The sequence below is a fragment of the Corapipo altera genome, unplaced genomic scaffold (assembly GCF_003945725.1).
Source record: "Corapipo altera isolate COAL_440 unplaced genomic scaffold, ASM394572v1 58, whole genome shotgun sequence".
Lineage (NCBI taxonomy): Eukaryota > Metazoa > Chordata > Aves > Passeriformes > Pipridae > Corapipo > Corapipo altera.
This window is the reverse complement of record NW_020884898.1, coordinates 10091673-10118467: the sequence shown is the minus strand read 5'-3', so window position 1 is coordinate 10118467 and position 26795 is coordinate 10091673. Positions and strand designations below refer to the sequence as shown.

The 26795-nt window shown below is 37.9% G+C and overlaps 1 protein-coding gene across 4 annotated transcripts in view; it reads right to left on the bottom strand.

Moving 5' to 3' along the window:
- The window catches only part of ROBO2 (roundabout guidance receptor 2), a 1057727-nt gene that overhangs the window by 834053 nt on the left and 196879 nt on the right, over positions 1-26795 (bottom strand). The window lies entirely within an intron of this gene.

Here is a 26795-nt window from a genome sequence, read left to right as displayed (position 1 = left end):
AGCTGGAGAACAGAGCAAATTATTTGAAATTATCTAGAGCTACTTAGCAGAGAGAAAGGAAAACACTGCATTTAATTTTTTTTTTTTACTACATGAAGATATTTTACTTTTGCTATTTAAAAGAAATAATTTTTTTCTTTTACTATTTAAAGATATTTTTACTACATACAGATAAACATAGTAGTATATTTCAAAAGTTTCATCTAGTCTTTTAGTTAATGTTTACTACTATTTCAATATAAAATAATCACTAAAAAAGTCAGTTTGGAAAACTCCTACTCTGATTTAGGATTTATTTATATAGGATTAAGAGAATGTCTTCACTCACTACAGCTTCATGGACATTTCTTTCCATTTTAATGCAATAGAAAATGGAGATTTGAGTGATATGGAAGCTCTCTTGACATGAATTTATTCCTTGATATTTTATGAAAAGTCACTGATTATTGAAGTTTCTGCTTACTATGTCAGATGGCAATTATATAATCTGAACATAAATATAAATAATTAAAATGTAAGCTAAATAATCAAGAACTGCTGATGAACGATGGAAACATTTATAGAAACCATAAAGCTCTATCAAGATGAAATATTATTAAAAACATCAGCTAAACCTTGAATGCTAAAAAAGTCATATAGGGAAAACAGCCTATATTTGGAGGCAAAAGCCTGAAACCCCCATTCAGCTTAAAATAGTTTCATGTAGCTGGGAAGAAAGCGAAGTATCTTCACATCAGTGAACACAAGGACGGGGTCTGATAAATATGAATTTGAAAAATGTTTTGAATACCAGAGATAATACTGTAAGATGGCATCAGAGGGTGAAGTTTCACTAGAACAAAGCATGACCTGGCTCAGATGGAGAATGGTTGAGAGGAAGCAACGAGAATAGTCCAGGGTGTTCATGAGCTCTTGTAATGATGACAAAGCCGGGATAGTTTTGCTTAGGAAGGAGTTATATCTAAAGTGCAGAGGCACAATAAAAAGGCATGAAATAATAAATGGCAAAGAAAGAACACGGATGGTCTCCTGAATTTGTGGCACTTAGAAAATGGGTTTTTTTCTTTTCGCAGGAAATTTCAATGTTGGATACTGAGGACAACGAAAAACCTGAATTAGACAAACAGTATAACATGAGCGTCGGCCCCTGGAAGTAACAAAGGCAAGATTAAAAAGATGCACAGCGTTAAAATACTTATACAAATAGGCTGGGACAAATTTCATAAAAAATCTGGCAATTAAGCAAAATAGCTGGATGAGTGAAATTAGTAGAGAATTTCAAACAGGAGTGTCTGGAATGTTGTTGAGAAATGCTGGCAGGCTGGGGGGAAAGAGGGTGTGCCTGTACCGACGAGAAGCCCTGTTATTCTGGGGTTGACACCACAACCAGGTGGCAGGGGATGCTCTAGTCTGAGCCTAAAGCACTAATAAGTGATCAGGGAGGAGGGTTTAGTACTCTGGGGAAGTTTTATTTCAAAATCAAGAGGGCTGCGAGCCAGAAACATGCCTGTCAGTTCAGCCCCTCCTCTATTCAAAGATGGAGTAACCACAAAATTTGTACCTTCTTAAAAATAAAATGCTGGCATCAAACACACACGTCTTGTCATATCTTCCCTCCTAACAGAAATAACTTTGCAGACCCTCAGCTTTCCCTAGCTGCTTTTTTTAAAAGAGAAGAACAACATATGGCTATAAAATATGTGTTATAGACGGGAAAACAGAAATAGGCTAAGTGACTTGTGAAAGCAAAATATCAGCACTCCCTGGTTATTCCCAGGGGATGCTCCCAAAGTTTGTCCCTGTTTCCAGGAGTGGTGGGACCTGAGACTCTGCAAGGGATGGTCGTTGTTCTCAGGTGCTCACACAGAGACAAAACACACCAAGCTACAGCATTCAGCCTTCCAAAGCTTTCTGAAGGGGGCCTACAAGAAAGCCAGAGAGGGACTTTTTACCTGAGCACGTAGTGATAGGACCAAGGGAAATGGCTTTAAACTGAAAGAGGGTAGGTTTAGATTAGATGTTAGGAAGAAACCCTTTACTCTGAAGGTGGCGAGGCACTGGAACAGGTTGACCAGAGAGGTTTCAGATGCCCCATTCCTGGTGACATTCAAGGTCAGGTTGGATGGGGTTCTGAGCAACCTGGTATAGTTGAAGATGGATGAAGGGCATTGGACTGGATGACCTTCAAAGGTCCCTTCAAACTCAAAATACTCATGATTCAATCAGAGTAGCAGACATTAGCCTTACAGTGAAGTGTTAAAGGTTTGTGGTCATAAAATAAAATATGAAGCAAATATGCTTTCCAAGACATGTACATTCATAGCACCATATCCCCTCATGAAAGGAAGTTGATTGAAGGGCAGCTCTATGTGAGGCAGAATGAAGTTAATCTCATTGCCTGTTTTGGATCTTTGTGTACAGGTCTGTTTGCCTTTGGCAGCAATAAGCTACTTAAAGCTTAAGGTTAAAATAAAATCCTGCATTGGGTAAAAACACTGTGAGCTCATTGTCAATTTGCACAAACACCTTAGGTATACAAGCCCATCTCTAAAGAGTATTGTGACACCCTGGGGTTCTTTGCAAAGATACATCACTTCTCTAGAGTAGATAAAATTGATACTTCTTTTGCTCCAAATCACAATATTCGTAACTACTGGAGGAATCTATTCATGTCTTTCCTTATACTGTTGTTGTTTGGTAACAATGTAACCATATAACACAACATATACAACATGATTAAAAAGTTTATTCTTATAACAGTAACCAAAATTACCAATTTTTTAAATACTACAAAATCCCTAATAAAACTTTGCTTTCTGCCAACAAAAATAATGGTGTCTAATGATGCATATTAAGCCTCTGCTACCCAGGATTCCCACAACTTATACACTGTGAAATTATGCAAACAACCACTGCAGCATTTCAATTATACTGCTGTAATTCCTACCACAGCACACACTAGCAGCATGAACACAGATACATACTCTTTTTTTTTTGAGAAATAAAGCATCTCTTTCTCCAAAAGAAATCTGTGAATTGTACTGTGAGAGAAGAAGACAAATTATCTCCTGATAATTGCCAAGAAATGGATTATATCATTATATCCATTTCGTATCCTTACTTTACTATTATTGAAATAAGTATAATTTCTATTTCATTCCCACATTTCATTTGCTAACAAACACACACACCTGAGAATTCTTGCTGTTCATGACCACCCACAGATGACCTTCAAACTTCTATGTCCAAAAACACATCCTAACACAACAGGATAGGATGCATTTTCAGCAGTTCCACAGCATAGCCACAGTTTAGTGGGGATTCTGAGATTACAGAACAACTAAAAAAATACTGCCAGAGTTAAAAACACAACCTGAAAAAGTATTTTTTACAATTCTGTTATATCTTTCCTGCTTTAAGACAAAACTGTCCAGCCCTTGGTGAAATCCTCCACGCTGAAAAAAGCCTTTGTTGAAGTTTCATCACTTGGTAAGGACACTCCACCTTACCTGTCTCTGTATAAAACACTGCCTTTCAGCAACTCTCAGAAGGAAACCAATGAAGCATTGTTTTGAGGTATAATTCTCATGCAGTCCTTGCCCCCTTCTGCTGTCTTGCCTCCTCTTCCTTTATATAGAAATATCTAAGGGCTGCAACCCTCTTCCTACTGTACCCTGTTAATGACCCAGGGACTTAAGAGACAGGACAGGTCCTTCCAGGAGTCAGGCAGCTGTGTAAGTCCATAGGTTATTTACAAAACGAGAATGCCAAAACTGAGCCCAAGCTTGTCATTCTTGCTCCTTACTCAGAAAACACAAGCAGTAAGAGTTGTGATGCGTTATTCCTTTACTTTAAACCACAGAAATCTCTACATTTCCAGAGTTTTGCTGTCTTGGTAAAGGATTCAGCCCTTTTTACGTCCTCCCCATCAAGAATTGATACTAAACTCTACCATAAAAGTAGAATAAAATAGAATATAAAAGTAGAGTAGGGACTCAAGACAGGGACTTGTGTCGCCTACAATCTTCTTTTAGGAAAGCAGTCTTTAACAAATGACTTAAAGAAAAAGGCCATAGACATATCTGTGTTCCCAAAACACACTCTCCTAACTGCAGTCCTCTGTGACTCTGCCAAGGCAATGCAGGGATGGCTGACACAACAACAGCTCATATTCTCTGGAAGGAAAGAACACTTGAACTGCTTCACCCCCACCATCACAGTCACACAGAATCACAGAATCGTTAAGGTTGAAAAAGACCTCAAAGATCATCAAGTCCAACCTTTGACTGATCACCGCCTTGTCAACCAAACCACAGCACTAAGTGCCATGTCCAGTTGTTTCTTGAACACCTCCAGGGGTGGTGACTCCACTACCTCCCTGGGCAGCCCATTCCAGATTTCTCCTGATGTCCAGCCTGAACCTGCTCTGGCATAGCTTGAGGTTGTCTCCTCTAGTCTTGTCCTGTTGCCTGGGAGAAGAGGCTGACCCCCACATGGCTACAACCGTCACTGTACAATGTCTTTATGGCCCTCAAATAACCTCTCAATACACACAAAAATTTATCCGTTTTCTACAAAGAAACTTGTGCCAGGTATAGAAGTCCCTTTTTCCTCTGAAATCTGAGCACCAGTGTTACTTGCAGTATTGTTTTCTCCACTCCCACTTTTAGTTGGCAAATATGAAAGTGGGAAATTAATTTTTTTTAAGATCATCCTTCCTCTCCGTGACTCAGAAGGGAAATATCCACATATCACATAACATATGTATGTTTTATACCCTAAACCTCACTGATTACATCTTTATGCAGTGCTTAATGTAACAGGAAACAAACCCAAAGGGTAATCTCTAGATATAATATAGCCCATGAAGTTTATGTTAATACTGGTTTTATTACTAGCTGCAAACAGTCCAACAAAAGGTGAATGCTGAAAAAACCCCAAGTCCCCTCGTCTCCTGGGGAATGTACCTGGTGCCAGTTGCTCATCAGGGATGCAGTGACTCATAAAAGCTCCCAATAACATATTCTTCCTATTTGCCACACCACCATCTATCACTGTCAACTGTGTATAACACATAGAGTTATATTTTTTATTCTTCAGCTTAAAAAACCCCACCAAATCCCAGACTTTCAGCTGCACAGGGTTCTAAGAAAGTGATGAAACACCTTGAAAAATATGTTTCAAAATTAAAAGGAAATCAATAATGCACTGTTATCATAGACTGGTATCAACCATCCTCTAGTCTTGAAAGTCACCAGACATCTTTAGACCTTATCGCGGTTAAAAGATAATCTTTTTAAAATTCTGAAAAACTCACTATTCTCACTAATAAAACATTTTAAGAACATACCAGAATGAATATATTCATTCTTGACATTTTTATGTACCAAAACCAAAGTGATTTAGGACACAATCTGAGCTATCAGCAGGTTGTTCTACTTTAAATCAAACTGGAAGAGGAGATGCTATTATTTCATACACAAATTTGTATTGTGACACTTCCTCCCATCTTCCCATCACCGTGTTTTGTTTTGTTTTCCTGTACAAAGGAAAATAAACGACTTCTATTACCTTATAGTACAAAATGAGTGTGAGGAAGGTCTCCCCAAAACAGAGAAGGAAAACAGAACGTCTTCTGCGCAGCCATGCCTTGATAAAATAATTGTTTCTGAAGCCTGAACATGTTTTATACCAAACCAAACTTCTTTCTCAAGCATACAAAATGTTTTACATAAAGGATTTAAGGAGAGAAAGAGATACTTTGCAATGGAATCAGCTTAAAAATATCTGCAGCAGAGAAAAAAGACAACCTTGTGCACTTCAGAAGATAATCTCTGGGGAAAGGAAGAAGAACATCCCTCTGAGTTTCTCCCAAAAAAAGACTCTGCAGCTGAATACAGAGCAAAATGTTTGCACTGGGCATACTAGGCAGCACCCTGTGGAGCTTGGAACTGATGAAGGAGTCAACAGCTCAAGACAATCACCTGAGATGCACTAAGTTGAGTAAGCGAGGGGTTTGGTTTAGTTTTCTCCAAGGCACTGCATCACTTGCTTTCTGCTCTTCCCTGCTTTACAGAACAGAGCCCAGAAACTTCGAAGCTGGAGGCCCTGTCTCACAATAGCTCTACAATTTCTGCCAGCTTCCTCACTCTTTCCCTGTAGTAAAGATAAAACGAAGTACAACTGCTTTTCAATCTTTGTACAGAGTTGTTTACTATAGGATGAAATAAAAATAAACGGCAAGCCAGGCTCTGGTCCAATTTAGTTTTGTAAGGCACAAGTACAAACCTAATTGAAATCACTGGGTTATCCATATTTTAAGTCAGTGGAGAAGAAAATGTAATACATAAACCACAGGTTTTGTAATTTATTAGAGAGAGCTCTCCACTTCCAAGTGAGTGCTATATATAGAAATTTGTATTGTCCATAGTACATTTTACTTGCAGTCAACATTTTAATTGTTTTGATGTTTAAGGTTTAGCCTGATGCAATAAGCTCAGTTTGGGAGATTATTTTTTTTTTCCACAGATTTTAGTTGGAACACGTTTTATGGACGCAACTGCAAGTAAAAGACTAATATTTTCGGGGTGAGTCCATTTTTAATGCATTTTTATCTCCTGACTTGCACACACACTGACAAAGCTTTACGTATAAACAATGTGACCCTTCAACACCACCATGTGAGCAAATGACTGATGCAGTTTTAGCTGGGCAGAGATGCAGAAGATTTGATGTACAGGTATTGTTTCATATTCCTTCTTGTCTCTACTGACCAAGCTGTTATTCTGGTTTAGCAGAGACGAGGCTAAAAAGGAGAAGTAGCTGCAGTGGAACAATCACACAGCATTTCATCTCTCTACACCCAAGTGAAAGAACAGGGCCTGGTGCACAGCTGGGTTGCAAGGGTAGCTCTTGCCCTGTGTAACATGAAAAAGCTATTGCTGGCATGGCCATCTGGCAGGCACTAAAAAAATTCTTACTCTGGCTCTTCCCAGTTCTCCCCAGCTGCAAAAAGAGGTGCATAGGACTACCAGAGGCATTATGCAAGGAGTGAAGCTCTGTGCATATCACTATTGAGCAATTAATTTATCTATACGTCCTCAGGCTATCAGGATGCCCAGTGGGAGGTTATACATTTTCACTTATTATGGAAAAGGTAAGCGTAGTTCTAGGACTTTGACCTCAAAGTGATTTCTGTAGGTAATTCTCTGCCTTCAGGTCTTCTCTAGAGAGGGAGATTCATCTATGTAAAAGTTGAATTATAGTGTTTGGATGAAACCTATTTTCCCAAAAAAAACGAAGGAAAAAGAAAGAGTAGAAAATTGCCATTTCCTTCCAGATGATCTAAAGGCACCTATTTAAAACCAAAGTCCTCCCTCAAGAAAATCTCAGCTGAAAACACACTGTGTCAAACTGCAAATAGCAGTTCTGGGCTGCCCTGACTCATCTGTCACAGAGATCTCCCCGCAAAGCCCAAAATCCCCACAGAATTTGCTTAAGCACATTTTTGACTCTAACTCAGCACTGCAGGTTGCTGAGCTTATTTGGGAACCGTGTTTGGCAGAGGCTGGCTGCTCATCCTGCAGTTCCTGCAGGGGAGGAGGAAGAGAGGCTGCTCATTTGCAAAGGGGAGCAGAGAGCGCAGGGCTGAGATAAACGGGGTTGCTACTCAGCCTGCAGCATCCTTGGTAGAGCCAGCTTTGGGGCTCTGCTCAAACACAAATGGAAGGAATTCTACCAAAATTCTCAACCCTTCTGTAAATTCACATCTCGTGTCACTTTTTCAATAGACAGTCAACATTTTCCAAAGGCGCCTAATAGAGCTGGGTGCAAATTTCCATAATGAGGCATCAAATAACATATAGGCACAATATATATAATATACCAAAACAGCCCTATATACCAAAAACTGAAGATATTTGCAAGCTCTAAAACTACTGGATCTCCCCAGCTGTGTAGCGATTTCCAGTTAACCATCAAAACTACTAAACTAATCTAATTTATTCATTTACTGAAGTCACAAATTTCAAAATTAAAAAAAACCACTAAACTTTAAATCTCAACAGTACAGGTTTGATCAGCAAACAGAAGACATACTTCAAAAAACAGTTTCCCATTGCTCTGTGAGGATACTTTTGCCTAGCCAGCGGTACCCCACCTGCCCATCTAAATGTGACTTGCTGTGATTATTAAAACAAACACAACAAAGATGTGCAAATAGAACTTGCACCTGACTTCACACCTTCCATTTCTAATCAGCTATTGAAGGAATTACACATAGTCAGCATTTAGTTATTAATGTAATAATTACTGGCCTTCCTAAGTTAACTCCCTTCCCATGTGTAAGCCAAAGGAAAGTTCTGAGGCCTGATTGGGATCTCACTAAAACTCATCTGAGGACATTGAAACAGTCCGACTGTGGTTGTATAAGTCCAAATTCAAGCCTTCAAAAGCTCTGTCTTTCCACACTCTCTGCAAAGAAGTTGAGGCATAATTTTATTTAGAACACTTCAGACATCCAGTCACGTCACTTCCATTGCTATTAGTTCCCTGACTATAACAGAATTAAACAGCTTTTTACCACACAATTTACTTCTATTGCCTTAGAAAAATAAAGTCTGTCATAATATACTGTTGCATTCCAAAATTCTATAGCATTAAAATTAAAAATAAAAGCCTTATAAATACAGCACAGTTAAGCAGAAGCTCAAGTTCATGAATAGTGAGTGACATTAGTAGGTCTACCTTAAAAAATTGGTATTTTTACTGCTGAGAAATACTTTGCACTCTTCTAAACTCATCACTTTTAAGTTTTAAAATATTACAAAGGAACTAAACTGGATTAAGTTAAATCAATATTCTCCTAATAAGAATTCTTTGTAGTTTTAAATTTCTAAGCTTTGCATATTTCAGTAGTTCATGTTAAATGGATATTTGACATTTTGCCAGTGAAAGTTTCATTAAATCACTAGTAGGAAAATCATGATTATCTCATATTACCTCAGTGTAATGATATAATGTGTCTGGTGCTTTTAAAGATGAGACAGACAAATGAGAGAAAAGTTTCTACCACACCAAAAAATAAACTACAGATATTTATGGCTCCCTTAAAATAGAATTTCTCAAACATGCTTTATTTCTTTCTACTTTGTTTTCCTTTATTAGTAAACCATTATCATTTTTTTTTTTTTGTATTTGCATTGAATTTTGACCCAGCTCAGTATTGTGCTAATTGCTTTTGCTGTTAGAGACAGAGGGCAGTGTACTGGAAACCATCTTGTCCCTGAGCTCTGACTTCCCCATGCACAGGGAAGTGTTGCTCCCAAGAGTCTGAGGAAGTTCCTGCCATGTTGATCCCAAGAGAAGCTGGAGAGGTGGGGATGGCAGCTGAGGAGGTGAGAGACTGAAGTGGGTGTCCTTCCAATATGACCCCAAGCCAAACGTTCTGTCTCCCTGCCCCAGCTCAACAAAACATTACAACCACTGGCAGCAGGGAAGAGTTGCTGTGAGGGCAAATACAGTGAGAATGTACAAGGCACAGTAAATTTAGATGAAGCTCCTGTGGTTCCTCTGCATGTATATAAAGAAGATAAATAAGATAAATAGAGTCTTGAACGCATCCCTTCTAAAAATATAGCAAGTTACTGCATTTTTCTGGATTTTTGTAATAGATAGATAACATCTGTGTATTCTTTTAGAGGTAGTTGTGAAATAAAGGCTGAGCAATGATCAAAAAACATATTTGATGCTGGTGTTCACGTGAAAATTGATATTACACAAATTTGTAGATATCACAAGAAAATTAAACTTCAGAAAATCTTGTTTCCATGGAAAAAATGTCCTTAGAGTCATTTACCTATAAGCAGGACATAATGAATAGCCTACATTCCACCAGAAATTAACGATATTCTGAAACATAAATCTCAATCATGAATAATTGGGCTACAGAAATATACTACAATAGTTTTTATTTACAATTATTTTTGACATGACATTTTAAATCATGAATGAGATGAACAATGACCTGGTTTTTTGTTTGTTTGGTTTTTAAGGGTTTTTTTGCAAACCCATAAGTCTGGAGTGAACATGAAGTGAACTATGTAATCAACTGCTCAAGAGTAGGTCCATGAAGCTGGTAGAAACCTGGTCTGTGTGTTCTGCCAGGAAATGCAACAAATTCAAGTTTGCTTTCATTCTGGTCTTTGGGAATGCTATGGGGTACTTCCTGACACAAGGCATTTTCCAAAGTTAATCAGAAATTTTTCAATAAGCTGACATACATTCACAACACAAAGAGGTCCATTTCCAGTCTGTAGCATAATATTCCCAACTGTATACTCATGGCACCTATAAATGCCACCTTGCTAACCAAGAACTGGGTGAAATTCTGTTAATGGGTATGGACTGTAATGATGTTCTAAAAAGAAATAATATTACTGTTGGTTTCAAACATCTAAATCACTTTGTAGTGTCATACGCACTTAGAAATAGTGGAAGTTGAAGAATACCTCAACTCTAAAACCAAAAAGATTCAAGGTTGGCAGGCCCAGAGACTTAAAAAATAAGATTTATTTTCAAGAAGTTTTATCCTTGCACTTTCACTGTGAAGTTTTTTAGACCAGTAACTGAAGCTCCAAGATACTGCTGTGTTAAACACATTAAAAAGAGCCATTAATAATGTCAGAATACAGTTATTTCTAACATTTCTCACAGATTTTTATACTTGTGAGTTGAGAATGCCACAAGAAAATTCAGAGTAAAAAAGTTCTAAAAATACCAGTAAGGTTTTCAAGGTTCTTATGCTCATTAATTTATATACAGGCACGTTTTTATACTTTTAATGAGAAAAGAAGGGAGAGACTGAAATGCTCATCAATGTATAATAGTTAAGAAATGTATTTCCAGGCTTATTAATACACATAAACCCAATCACTCTTCCAAACAATAAGATTTGTACAGGTGTCTAAACAGGATTAATAATAAGCCAGTCAAGATTATTATTCACCCTTGCTGTGCAAAAAAATGAGCTTGTAAGCCACAGAGCTGCAAAAAAATTGACACGACACAAAACCTGAGATCCTCAGGAGACTGTTATCCAAATAATCTTACTCTGGAGAAAGCCTGTGCAATAATGTAGCTTGGAAGGGTAACATCAATTTTCTAACAAGTAATTAAGATTTGCATTATTAATGCAATGGATATTCTTGCAAATTATGTCTAAATATATGCAGATTTTTAAAAAAACTCACAACATTTAATGACAGCGCTGTCATTCTTAAGGCTTTCTAATAAAACTAGAGATAAGAACAATGCTGAGCTGACCATCTTGGTAAATTTTAATCATTAGCACTTATAAACTGAAAGCAGCTGCAGACTGTTGTGTTGAAATGGGGCACTTAATTTCCACCCCATGCTCAATAAAATGTATCTTTCAGATGAAGAAAAATCCAGTCCACTAAAAAACAAAGTGTTTTGAAATCTCTTCTGGAATATCATCTGCCTTACCATGTTATTGGTCTGAGTAAATTAGGAATGGTTCATGTCACTCTCAGTCGATACCGAACGCAAACAGTTTACCCACCTTCAACCCAATGTAGCATTTACCAGCTTTGACCTACTTCAGCCAGATACCAAATTGCTGAGTTAAAAAAAATAGGCTCTTAAATCTACCAGTGTAGCACTATTTCAGTGGTACTGAAAGGAGCTGAAGCATAGGAAGCTTTATCCTTGGTTTTGGTAGAAGGGAAACTTTTACATGCATGGAAAATGTAGATTCCCCTCCCACCACCTGATTTATCTCACCTCTCACTAACTTTTACAAAGGATGTGCATGGGCACACACACAAAGAGCAGTGGTTTGCTGTCCACTGGAAAGTTAAACAATAGCACCCTAAATGAGCAGAATTTTACCAAAGCATCTCATATGCTCCGTCCCTCAAAACCAAGAAAAAGTGAGCAAAGAAGGGCAAGGTTGGGGGTAATTACTTCAGCATACAAGGGATTTTAATATATATCCAACTTTTTGCATTCATCTGGTAGAATAAACCCCCTGGAAAGCCTACTTAAAGAACATAGGACTCTTCATATACCTTTTTTGTCTGTCTAGAGAACAGGTCTGGTTTAACTGGTTACTGAGCTCGAGAGAAGAATCACAAGGCAAATCACACAGCCTGGGAATAAACAGCTCCACGATGGCTGTGTGTGTACAGGTGTGTGCTGGCAATTAGTGTGTTTCTCTGGTTATCAGATGGAATATTGTGGTCCATCTCAGCCATTTTCTAGGTGACTGGTCAGTCCTCCCTCCAGGGAGGTGAGTTCTCCCCTGAGGCACAAGGATCCAAAGTAAGCAGGTGGCCTTTCCAGGCAGCAGCCACTTTGTGCAGTGAAATATTTTCTATAAGCTGAGTACCACAAAAACTCAAACATCACCAGGCATCCTTTAGACAAAGAACACTTTGAAGCATAGGGGACATTTTCCTTTAACCTTTAAACCCACACAAAATAAGAGTAGATTTTGCATGCAGTTTCTTATTCTCCTGATACAGTCTAAGTACATCCATTTTAATACAAATATATAGTGACAGAGATGAAAGGAAAAAGAGATTAATGACCAGGCTTCCCTCTGAAAGAATGCTCTAACATTTATATTTGTACATGTCTTCAGAGCCTTCAAAACAGAAAATGCCCCTGACTTAAAAAATAATTTATTACTTTGGTAAATAAGATTAATACAAAGAAAAGCAAAGACAGATTGGCTTATATTTTATCTACAGTAACATAAAATGAAGAAGCAAAAGCAACTACATTGGATGTATGGCACAGATAGTATGAAACATCACAGTAAAAAAAATTCTTAATAAATAAGTATTGCCTGTGATACAATCTTTCTGCAATAATATTAATATCCATTTCAAAACACAAAAAATACCCCCTTTTATCACTATTGGAAGAAAATGTCATTGGAAAGCTACAAGATTTGATATGTGTCCAGTTAATCATTGTGTTTGCTACCTGAATGAAACTCGGAAAAAGAGAGTGGAAATGTCATGCTTGAAAAAACAAACTTTTGCTCCCTACCAGAACAAACATCTTTATCTCAAAGCTAGTAAGAATTTACACACTTTATAAGAAAGTTTTTCTCAGGTCTCACTGCTGCTACTTTCTACAGGAGACAGCAAAATTTCCTTCTGACCAACATGACTCCGGTCCCAAAGGTCATGATCCCTAACTTGGAAATTCCAGCCTCAGCTATTGCCCACAGTACTGCCCTGCAACAGTAATGAATAAAGTCCTTGTGGCCATGAGTGAATTCATTACCCATAATAAATCCAGTAATACCCAAGTTGCATTAACTGACTTTACCACACCCTTTTTGGTGTTTCTGCAGAAGTGAAGACCTTTTAATTGGATGGTTAAAAAAAATATACAAAGAAATGATATGCTCTAGTATATGAAATATTGTATTACATGGGATAGAATAATATGCTTCACACTACAGTGGCAAAAGGACAGAGCAGCTTTTGTGTTTACACAGACCTTCCTCCATTTATTTACAAGAAATAAATGTAGCAAACGAAATACTGATGGGCAACGTCTGTTTGGTAATCAGTTTGAGAGAGAGGCACACTTAGCACTTCAATTAACTGCTTTTGCCATATCCTGGGTACAGGTGTAGGCCCCAAGGTAGTCCTACAATATGCTAGAAACATCATGAAGTAAAACAGAAACTGCACTCCAGGCCCGCACAGTGCTGGGACACACAGACATCCCACATTCCTAGAAAAGCACTGCATTACTGTCAGTCAATCTCCATGTTCACCACAAAAGTTGCACATTACTGAGCACCCTAATGCAACACATCTCCAAGCACTTATTCCAAACACATGAGGAGTTTGTATCATGGATAAGCCTCAGACACCGCTGGTTTTACTTCTAGAAAGAGTGCTAATCACTTTCCTCACAAGAAAGCAATGTCTGAAGACTTTTATCTAGTGAGGACACCAACTGAAGAAATGGTTTCACCTTAGGCAGAATGACCCCTGTCATGAACAAACACAGCACAATATGAAAAGGATGTTTTTGTTGTACATATCCCACTGAAAAACACATCACACACACACATAATGTAGAAAGTCACTAAATAAATGCTGTCTCTCTGGAAAGATCACACTTCACAAGAAGTACTCCAGGCTTTCAACAACCTTCCAGACTGCAGCAGAGCATACCAGAGTAAGAAATACAAAGCCTGACTGCTCTCTTTTTCAGCTCTCTCAATGTCTCCCTCTTCCACTTGCGCTCCCCATCAAGTGGAGCCCAAGAAACACAGCGATCCTACAGAGGTGCACTGCTGGGTTGCCAAAGAACCACTGAGTGCTTCAAATGCTGTTATGTGCAGGTGATATTAAAAAAAAAACCACCCCACACCTCCCTATATGGTAATAACCTAAAAATCCAAGTGGGATTTAGTTGGCTAAACACAAGCATTGGAGCCATTTGGAAATCTCACACATGGAAACCTTGGTTCAATCCCTCACCCATTTATGGCAGCACATTCTCTTCAAAACTGCTTCCTCTCGGACCTTTCAGCTCTGATGCCACAGAAAAGTTTGCAAATCCATTACTCTTCTAGACACTATGAATTCAAAAGGGATGTGGTGCATTGCAATTTTCGTCACAACCTACGCCCAAGAAACTTCAGAATACCTCAGGGAAAAACAATTACCCTTCTTTGCACTGTGAAGGTTTACACGCTTTGCACGTGTCCTGGAGCTAACACCCTTCTCTGTTCTGCCTCTTGCAACCTTACTTTAAGATCTTCTAAGTGACTGATGAAATCTATTAGAACAGTAGTTTCTAATCTTTCAGAAGCTTGCTCGTCCTACAAAGGTGAAAAAAAAAAATAATTCAGAAATCTGGTCTGCTCCTTTTTTTTTTTTTTTTCAACTTTTGTGAGATTTAAATCAATTTCTTGCTTTTAGGCAAAAATACAAAATTTATGCTTGCTGCCTCAGACTGAATAATAAATATTGGTCTGCTGAATGGAGCACATGTATCTTTAATTCCAATGTCTGCACACCCTCGACTACTTTATTATGATTGAACGAAACTGTTACATTTAGAGATTTCTTCTTCATCAATTATATATCATACACTTCATATTTGCTTGCCTTTTCAGTCCTTTCAGTCTGGAAGTATGTTCTGCCATCATGATGCTCCCTGAGGATTTGCACATGCAGTTTTCCTGGGGCTGAGCAGGGTATAACGTGCTCCCTGTAAATCAGTGAGCAGATACGGTTTTCCTGAGCAGCAAACAAAGTACTGAGCACAGATCAGGTAGTTTTCCAGAGAGCAAAATAAGGAAATATCTGCTGAACTGAGGAATGAGGTGTTTGTTTTGCCCTCTTGCGTTTGTTGTTTTTTTTTTTTTAACTTGTACTGTATTTCACCACAATTTTAAAGTTTTGATTGGGAAAACTGAAAACATTTTTTTTACTTTTAATGTATTCCTCTTGAATGCAGATGAATATAAGGCTGCATGCACTAAACAGAGAAAGCATGTACATGAAAGATCCGTTTTTAACTAGCTTACAGAAAAATCACTCCTGCTCTGTGTCTTAAAACTGATGTTCACCTGTCATTCAGCATGGACTGGTTCATCACGTTTGAACCTGCCAGGTCTGCTGTGGTCAACACCACCATGAAGCATAAGCTTAAATCCCTGTTTCTACTGGGAATAGCCCAAAGGAAAAAGAATCCTTCATGCTCTAACAAATCATTTTCTCCAGTCAAAATGTATATGGAGAGTACATGAAACATAGTTTTGGGATAAGTTATTCTCATTTTATGACATCTCTCTTTTATTTTAGTAATATTCCTATAAACTGAGTGACTTGCTTTCTCGGTATTATCTGTCCTCAGTCATTATTTTCAGTAAACATTATTTACTCAGGTTATAATAAACATACTCAGTTAAGTCGCACCCTTCATTTCCTCCAACAACAATCTAGATTTCAATAACTAGGATTTTCCAGAGTGAGCATATTGGCAAATGACCCAAACATCATTCACTCAGCAAACTCCTGGACTCGCAGACAAACAAAAAACTAATTTTGTGACATCATAATTTCAATTTAAATCCCAGTTAGTGAGTATGCAATAGTAATTTACATGTGGTGATTTGTATTTTAAATGCTGTTATATACTTTAGGAGGTGTGAGATGCTTGGTGCTCTGGTGATGGGACAGCATGTCCACACTGTGCCTCACCTGAGCAGTGAAGCTGGTCTGAGGTGCACAGCACACACGTGATGAGCACTAGTTGTTGAACGACCTTTCACCAAATAGAATAGTAGCACAGAGCCATGCCAAGATCTCAAAATGAAAGGCTGTTGAAGCAAGGTACTTCAACACAGGGAATTCCAGTGCTAAACTCTTCACATTATTGCTGTTAATCACTGCTAGACTTGTATCTGCTGCTGTACGAGTTTCTCAGAGCAAACGGCCAAAATGCTGTCTCGAAAGGTTTGTGTTGTTATGATCTGCTCCTGCAGTCAGGAGGCAAGATGTGAATTCTCAACCTGCAGGATCAGATTCTGGGAACTCAGGTTGGTTCAGTAAGGAACGATATGCACAGCTTTTATCACAGGGATAAATGATCATTGTCATTTATGTGCGTAAGGCGTATAAAAATTACAGAAGGTTTGGGGCTTTACAAACACCATAAGGAGATTTCTGTCAGCCAATATACGTAAACCTATATGTGCAAATTCAGCTATCTAAATTTAAGTGGTTATCTGTATTTTTGGCCAGGAAAATAGAAGCGAGCTGATTTTTCAGACTGAAAAATCACTTTCAACTTCAGTAAATGCTAGCTGCAAATGCTCAGGAGCTCAGAAATATAATCCGCTCATAAATATCTGAACAAGGATTTAAGTGGCTGACTTCAAACATCCCAAATGTTCACTTAAAACTTGAAATAAAATAAACCCAAAATGACATAGAGAAAGATGAAGACATACATATGCAGAAAGCACTTGCATCTCACCTAGAAGACTCATTCACTGATCAAAGCAGAGCTCCAAACAGAAATACTGGTTGAGCACAGGTATTTTAAGGTCACACTCTAACTTTTCTGCACCGATGCTTTGCTTTAACTTTCCTGGGTAGGGAAAAACCAAATAAATGATAGTAGGAAATCAGTGAGCTGATAAGCTTCTAAAATTAAGATCAGTAGTGGATTTTTGTACTGGGAACATTAGGTTGAACTGAGGCAAAAGATAGTATCTTGAAGTTTAAAAGCTAAAAAGAAAATAAACTGAGATTTGAAGTTGTATGATGCTGTACTACACTGATAAGCCTTCAAGAATTAGCACAAATCAAATACATGCAGAATGTTATTCAACTCCCCATGGAGCTATTAATGTAGGATTACTGGAGATAGACAAGGATACTTCTTATCCATCTTTAATGCAAAATACCAAAATAAACACGGGTAAACTTCTTATACAAACAGAGTTTTTTCACATGATTCTTCAGAGAGTAATAATGACTGAGCCTCCTCAGGAACTTTTCCCAGCTTGAAACACTTAGTCCTTTTAAGAAGCGGTAATCAATAATCTGTGCTACTGACAAAAACATGAAGAAGGACTAAGGTAGAATAATTTAGCTTGGGAACTTTTAGTGTGGTGCATACACTGCAGAATTACAAAGTCATATCTCCATCCCTAAAATCTTCCACAATCATGATTAAGAAAGATATGTCTGTCACTGATGTGAAGTGCTGTTTTTGAAAGTAATTATGAGATTTTTTAAAAGAAAAATAAGGATTCCATTCAAATCCTAATGTCACTGAATCACAAATTCTGGGGAACATGTTCATATCCGCTATATTTTCCATTAAACATTTATTTATCTTCAATAAAACTGGAATTGACTTATTATAGGTAAATCATTGGAGAAACAAAAACTTTACATCATGACTTTTTTTAATAAAGATCGTTTTTTTTCTAAAACCATTTTGTGTTTTCTTTTTCTTGCTGAGTGATTTCAGTGCAGATGTTATTGGACATAACTCATCCACATGATGTATTTGACTTCTAGAGGGAACTATACTTCTACGTTTCTGAGTTACTGGCATAATTGAAAAAAAACCCAACTTTTAAATCTGGAACGAAATATTAAACTAAAATTTTACTGTTCCTGAAGCACTAAAAAAAAAATTCTTCTCTTGTAGAGATTTATATTACAGGCAGGGTGCCGCAAGGCATCATGGGACTTGTAGTCCTCTGGCACTCTGTTGCACATGCTCAATGGGGTGCTTGAATGCTATTGGTTGTTGGGGTCACATGTTATGACGTATCACAGTTCGAATTGTCGCTATAAACTCCTGTTCCTTCTTGATAAAGCTGAGTCAGGTATTCGCATTCACGTGTAACCTGGGTCCGCGCCAAAACAAATGCTACACTCTCTAAAAATTAAAAGACAATAATTACCGAACGGTTTAATTTAAATGCTCAGTTTTCTGCTGCAGATACAAATATCTGTCCAATGTTTTTACTTTTGTTTAGACTTCTGGACACTTCTAAATTACGTGTGTACTTTTACATCTAACATTACACTTAACTCTAACCTGTTTGCTTCTATGATTGAATAAATACCTTCCTTTTGGATTTTTCACAAGTTTGCATTAGAAAGCCATTTAAAATCCATCGACTTTTAATACGTGATTAATTTTCAAAATGCAACACTGGAAAACAAAAGGGAAGGATACACGTTCTAAGCTGCCCTATGGACCATTCTCTAGAAATCATATTGCAACTCAGTGCTGGTGATAAACTGAGAGAATGATTCGAGCTAATGAAGAGAAAACGGTGTAAGGTCAATATGACCTGGAGAGAGAAAAGAAAAACAAATCGTAAAACTTAATTGGGCCCCTATGAAAAGAAAAAGACAAGTTACCTCCCTTTTACCTTGTGTAGGATTTGTAGTGAGAGAATTTTGTTTAGTTAGCTAGATAATAGCACCTTTCTTAAAATTTATAACTTTGTATAGATAACAAGAACAATGTGTAATGTTTATACTTATGTATCTAACATGTTTATACTCATGTACCTAACAATGTGTAATGTTTATACTTATGTATAATGAATATTCATGTAGTAGCTGGAAATAAATGTAGAACAACTGTCTTCTTTGGGTGTGACAGGTGTTGGGAATTGTTGAACCCCTCCCTGATCACCCAGCGCTGAATTTGCTTTTATCATATAATAAATTCTGATTGGAAATTGCCCGATTGGGTTTCTATTTCTCACAGTGCTCACAAAGGGTCATATAATGGTGACTGTGTGGCTCCCAAAATCAACTGTACACTATTCATAAGCATGGGGACTCAACTAATTTAAATGAACTTTATATGCCAGTTTGCATGAAAAATTAAGGAAAATTTCTGAACGTGGCAAAACAAGACTTTTTATATATATATATATATATATATAGTTGGGACTCCAAATTCATTTAAATAAATAAAGAAGGAATATTAAGCTATTCTTAAGGAAAAATTAGTTTATATATCTCTCTGTACTGCATGTTCCTTTCATCTTCCATGAATGATCTTGGTTCCTCCCTCGTTTGTACGGTGTTATTTATACCAGGCTCATTGTTCTATCTCTGCTGTTTTTCTAGCTGTAATATAAATGAAAACAAAAGCAGCTTTGAAATAACATCTATACACTTCAGACATGGAGGCTTGCAGAAATTCGTCAGCTGGCAGATCCCAAAATGTGTGCAGCTAACATACCAGGGTGTACCAGCACACTTTGACATCTTCAGAAATGTGTGCACATACAAAACCACCCTTGAAGCTGATATTTTAGTAAATTAGACATACTGAGTTTCATCATTTAAGCTTAGATAGATGGTTGGGCATCCTAGTGGGATTCTTTAGTAACAATAAACACAAATCCTAACCCAAATCCCATGAAAATCAACAGAAATGTTTGACTTTGCTCATCTGTCCCCTGCTACAGTCCAGGAGAATAAACTTCAGTGCAAATATAGAATAAAATGAACTTCAAAAAAAATGCTAGGGAAGCAACAGGATGAGAAGGGAGGGCATTATGAAAAAAATTAATTGTGTTAATATATTTTTTAGTTCATTACACCTCTTAGGCTGTGCCAAACTTCCCCAAGTAGTGTTCAATAGTCATGTCAGACATTTGATGCTTAACGCTCTCCTCATGTCTGCAGCGCTCCAGCTCTGAAAGAGACACTTGTCTGAAGCAAACTCAGTTGTCACAGCACCAATATTAATAGCAAGAGGCAAAAATGCTTCAAGGAAGGAAAGTTCTGCACTCAAAACCACTCGTGTGGCTGCTTGATTAGCAACAGGAAGTTACTGAGGATCGCTGTGAACAGATTCCCTTCCCTACGGTTCTTATCCACCTCAAGTACAAAGGCACTGCAATGTGCATTAAAGGTTTTCCTCTTCTACAGAGAAGCTTTTGAACCATGATAAGCGTTTGTTTGCTGTCTTGCAAGAAATGGAAAGACAGCAACTTGACACTCACAACTGCGTGGTTTAGCTAATGTCCAAAACTTCATTAGAAATCACTCTGCCCCTGGAATTCTGTGCTCTGTGCCACGCTGTGCACATGTGCTGTATTTGTACACAATATAGCAAATGTGTCTCTGGAAAACGCTATAGAGAGCTCACAAAAAAATTTCCGCAGTAATTCTCAATTTGAAAACACGTACACATGTAAATACTCCAAACATCCCCGTGATACCTTTTATTCAAGAGTGAATTCCTTTATCTGCAGTGCTACACTGACAAGTATTCGTAAGAGATACTGAATTTTAGGAAATACAATTGTTCTGAGGGAAGAGGTAGTACGGGTGCACTTAAAATAAATTCAAATAACTGCAAAAACAGTAACATATTCCTGTCTTTTTTTTGGCCAGGCAGTACATTTTCTCTAACCACTCAAATATGAAGACATTGTTCTTGTGATTATTTAGATTTTATCAGCTGCCTTTCCGTTCTTTTGCAGTCTTGTCTGCATTTGGGATTTATATATTCATAGAGATAACCAATCACCTTTCTTATTGTTGCACATATTGTAGATGGTAGTCTGAAATATTGCAAAGAAAAATAAAGAAAAGGATGAAAAGAAAAGAAACAAATGTACCTTCTGCTTTCAAATCTGATAGGATTTGGAATGGCTTACGCTACAAAAATTTCCAGAACAATCACGAGATGCTCTATTGCCAAGATGTAACAAACATTTCCAAAGTTAGAACAAGCATTTGCTTAGAGTCACACGGTCTTTTCCATATGGCTGAGGTCCTACAAGGTCTACAGTACAAAATAATAAATTCACAGTTGAAAATGAGATCCACAGGTAAGGGCTGGTCCCTAACTAAGGGAGGGCAGACTCGGGGCAGCACAGCTCTACCTAGGGCAGCTGCCCCTCCCCTGCTGCCTTGCCTGCATTGTCAGTAACTTTATTCACTGACACCATCCCATGGCAATTTTATAAATGTCCTAAATACCTTCTCTGAGCCAGCACTGGCAGCTTTCAAATAAACTAAACCCCCACAAAAAATAAGCAGGTCACAAACCTGCTTTAGTATTAGCTTTTGGCAACAGATAATGCTTGGGATGGCTTCATCTGCCCTTATCCTGAAATAATACCTGCACTGTGTGTCAGCAGCTTCATCTAAGGACAGAGAGAAAAACAAATGGTGTTCACAAACTGTGAAATGAACAATGATGAACAAACCTGTCAGAGCACAGCTACAACATACCCATCATACTCAACATGTTAAAGCATAATAAAGTGCAGAGTTTCACTGATAAGAGAAATAAGAGCATATAGAATCTTACAATATCCAAGCCCATAAGCTTCTTTCTTTTTTTATATACTTCCTTTATCATGACTTATTAAGTTCTTCTGTTTCTTAAAAAATCTCCTTTTTTAAGCCTATATTGCAATTTTACACGTTACTACATGCCTTTGCTTAACTCCCCTGCAAAATTTAATTCCAAACTTTGAAATTGAAATACCAAATTAGCAGTGGGATGTTTCAATTTTTCCCTTTCCAAAAATTAAGGAATAAAGCATTTGGTTATTTCCAAAGATGGAATACTATCTCAGATTTTTTAAACCGTAGATTTTACAAGATTTGTCTGCCCCCCTCCACATTCTGTCCATGTGCATCTGTATGGCTGCAGTTTATAAATACACCTCAGAAATTTAACTCTTACAGCACTTGTTTAGCTCAACAACACTGCAGAAACAAGGAAAAGCTTTATTATTCAAGGGAGCAAAACTCATGTTTCCAAGCAGTAGAAAGGCCTGCAATTTAGCAGCGATTTTTTCCTACATAAATGCCATTCTGAAATATGTGGGGCTGGGAGGTAGCATTTGGCACCCCTGTAATACTCTAGGAACATTAGACACACGTGAATTCCGAAAGATCAAGAACTATTCAAGACATGAACATCATCTCTTGCAGTCTGAAATTCGGATACCAGCAGAAAAAGAACTTCTAGGATTGGGGCACAGGGGCTGGGGAAAAACCCACCATCTAAAATACAAGATCCATTGACATTCATTAGTGTGGACTGTCCTGTCTCTCTCAGCAGGATATGGAGAGACTCTGCTGTGATGTTACCAGTTCATGCAAAAGCCCCATTGTTTTCTCCTCAACCTATGTAATCCTTATTTTGGGAAAAGCTGACCACCCCTCCCCAGTATAATCTTGCTTGCTGGAAATATCAAATCCTTTTTCCCCCAAATGTAAATCCCTGGATGCAAGAAACATAAATCCCTTTTTTCCCTTATGTCACCCCTGCTACTGGAAATGCAAATAGATTGTGGAATCCCCTATTTGGCATAACCCTGCCTCCTTATTACCATGTTAAACCCCCAAGACCCTTAAATAAGGGCTTCACATGTTCAATAAACTCTTCCAGTTTCTACCTCCATAGCTGGGATTGTCCAGCTTTATTGGACCCGTTACAATCATCAGAAATTTGGGGACTTCTCTTTTGTATTTGACAACTTTTGCAACAGATGAAAACCATCTGTGAGTGGTTAAGGTAGATGGGGTGGGCATTTTGCACTTTCATGCAAAAACACGAAGTGCAGATATATCAAACCACACGATTTCATTTAGTTGCTTCCATATTTTGCATGTTTCACATTTTGATAAACAAAACACTGCAAGCATCCATTTGTTTGTGTTATTTGGAAGGGGAGCGGAAGGAATTTTCAATTTTGGAGTGAATTGTTTTTTAAACACCCATCCACCCATTCTTTTCTTGTAGAAGTAAATAAGCCTGGCCTCTTTCTGCTGAACAGCACATGAGCATTTCCAGTGTTGTAGAGTTGTTACATCACCCAAAACTCACAGAAATATAAGTAAAAAAAGATCTGAGGAAAAGGATTGCTGTTGCGAAAAGAATGTTTATACGTTAAATACTAGGAGGTTAATGTCAAATTTTAACTAAATGTTTCAGTGAGAAATTTGAAATCATGGGAGCCAAGATTAAAATAGTTTAGATTTTGCTACTGTACATGTACTATAATTCCTTAAGTTGTATAAACAATGTTTCTATATCACATGTAGAGATCCAGTATAAATATTACATTTAGATTTTATTCCTAAAAAAATAAGTATAATAGCCTATGGGCTAATGAATAGCCTATGGGCTCCATTCAAAAAAAAAAAAACAAAAAAGAAAAAAAGTGAAGTTATTGCCAACATGTTTCATTTCAGCCACTTAAAGATTGTAATGTATTACTTAACAAAATAAAGATAAAGGAACTACTCCACAGTGACACCATTGGGGGTAACCTTCAACCTAGAAGGCTGAAGTGTGTGGTACTGGCCTGGGAGTCTCCTGCCTCCTCAACATCTCCTCAGTCACCATCACAGCACAGGGAGCATATTTCACAAAGCAGTTTTTCCTTGGAGGACTGTAGACAGCCTCCTCTTCTCACTAAGCCATCTTTTCCTATATTTTTCTTCTCCTGTCTTGAGTATTCCATCAAGGAAGATGAGAGGCACCACTGCTCCCCTACTGCCTGGTGTGGTACCTCACAAAGGCATGAGATGTCCGTGTGAATTCCCACTTCACACACAGGAGCAGAGGAAGCAGTGGGGGTTCCAGAGAAACCACAGAGATGACATAATTAGCATTGCCTGTAGAGATTTAATTTGTTCACATTAGTGTTACTTCGCCCACTATATGCCTGCAGTAGGAATCCCCACGTTCTTGGCTATTCCAGTGTTTTACCCTTCCCACAATCCCTCATTCATTAACTGAATCATTCACTGCATAGGGTGGCCTATGATATATATGGATGGGTCAGCTAGAGGTTGTATCACAGCACATTCACAAGAGGAAGTGCCAGATTCTCTGTGGATCTCCTTTGGTGCTTGGCAAGCATGCATACTTTAAATCCTGACACTCTCATAGTAAAATATTTTTCTTTTATATATGGAGTGTCGCAAAGTTTTGAACAGAAGGCTTAATTTGTTTTCTGAGCATGTCTATAATATTATTTCTCTGAGGCAGAGCAGAGGAAAGAAGAAAGAATGATCTCTGTGCCTTGGGTTTCTGAGCAGGTCTCATGTTGCAAATACAAACAAAATCATGTGCAGTGCAGGAAAATAGAGCTTGTAATTATGATGTACGTACAACACTGAATTTCAACTCTGGTCCTGAGTGTTTTGCTTTGAAAATTAAATATAATTCAGAGGCTAGTGGGTTTTGGGTTGCTATTACCATAATTCTCCCCAACATTCCAGTTAATGTTTGTGTATCTTTATTTGCCTTCATTTCCAGCTATGCATCTTGAAATGAAAAAAGAAAGGGAACAACAATGTAGTAGTATTTGACATCAGACTAACAGATAAAGTCGGAGGTTATAAAAGTAGTTCCCTCAGAGGAAATGAGAAGAGAGTTTAGGAGGTATAAAAGGGTTGTTTATCTTCCTTGAATCTGGGATGGTGGCTACACATACATAAAGATAGTTTATCATGGAGGGGATACCAGGAGATGTCCTGGAGCAGAGAAATAACCTGTGGTTGGTGGTTGAACCTGAGCTAGAGGATGAGGGTACCCAAGATGACTGTGGGTGAAGACAACCAAGTATGGCCTTCTGTGGAACCCACAATGAAACCTCCATGGAAGATGAGGAAAATCACCTACTATTGACATCAAAGGAGTGAGTAGAGAACTAGGAGGAGGAGAACAAAGAGTAAATTTTGTTTGCAAAACTAAAGCAACACTTCAGGCTTTGTCAAAACCTAGAGGTCAATTTTTCAATTTTTTTTATTATGGAAGTTATTTTTCTTAAGAAGCTTTCATGATCAGCAGGTACGAAAAAGCCTTTCGGCATTGATAATGGGCATTGTTAGTCACAACCAAAACACTTGAAATAAATCTATACACCATGATGAGAAAACATTTTAAATTAAAACAGCCTAATCTTTCATTTGTAGCTTCATACAAGCTAAAACTTGCCAGAGATTAAACACACGAGGAGAGCAGAAAAAAATCCTGACCCAAGAGTTATATCTGACATAAGTAGTAAATATGTGCAGACAGAAACACTTTTGAAAGAATGGAACTGGGGAGAAGACAACTTTTTATCTATTGTCAGGAATAATGATTGCAGTCTCCATGCCTTCATAAAATCATTTATTAGTGTCAGCTGGCTATATCTCACTTCATTTCTGATTTACAAAGCAGACGAGTATCTGTGTGCACACAGAAGAGGGAGAAGAGGATGAGTCAAGTCATAGTTTCTTTAGATTTTAGAGAAAATCGAAAGAAAGAAACAAGTTCTAAAAAACTTGATCTTGTCAGTGAGTCTATAATGAAAGCTTGCCCAAATGTGACCTCAACATGCATTTTCATCTCTTTGTGGAGCATGTAAACCACATTATGTGAAGCACTTTTGGGTGATTCCATTATTTTCATCATGCCCTTAAAATAACACCTTTTCCTTTCCTTGCATTTCCTCTCTCTTCATCTCACAGCAGCTGTGTACAACCAAATAATGCCTGACACAGTTGAAAAGTTGGGGGTGGATTGTTGAGGTTTTCAGAACATCTAAATTCTTGTTTTTCTGACAAGACTGCTAATCCCAAGTGCTGTTTTTAGATACCAAAATTACATGTTAAAGAACAGATTCAGGATTTCCTTTTCAAACCCCCGCAAAGAGAAGATTGCACACCAAAAGAGAAAGAAAGAGGGGGTATATAAAGGAAGGTAATTTTCATACTGCTTAGTGGTACTTCATGCAGTGCATGCATTTCAAGGATGAGAGAAATTATAGGGCCCTCTGGTAATAACCCCATGGGCACAACTTTGTTAATATGAATGTTAATGGCTGTGCTTGAGAGGGAGTCCTGTGGGTGGGTGGGCACTGGCTGGGTGTTTTCCTTATGGGAGGTCCCTGCTTACTGCTCAGAGAAGCACAAGGACCTAAAACACTTCATGTGCTGCCTTGTTTTGCTTCTTTCCCTGTCACCTGCACCTTGAACAAAGTGGCAGGCAGGGTTAGTTAGCCTGTGGCCACAGAAGGTCATCAGCCTGGTCAGTGCAAAACATCAGCATCAGTAAAATTCGGCTGTTTTGGGATCAGAGGAAATGTCACTTAGATGAAGGCATCCTCTCACACATAAAATTGCATCAACTCTTAAGAGAAAGTCTTGATTATCAGTGTCGGAATCATCTTCACAGAAATGGTTGACATAGTGAATTAGAAAGTACGAGCAGGT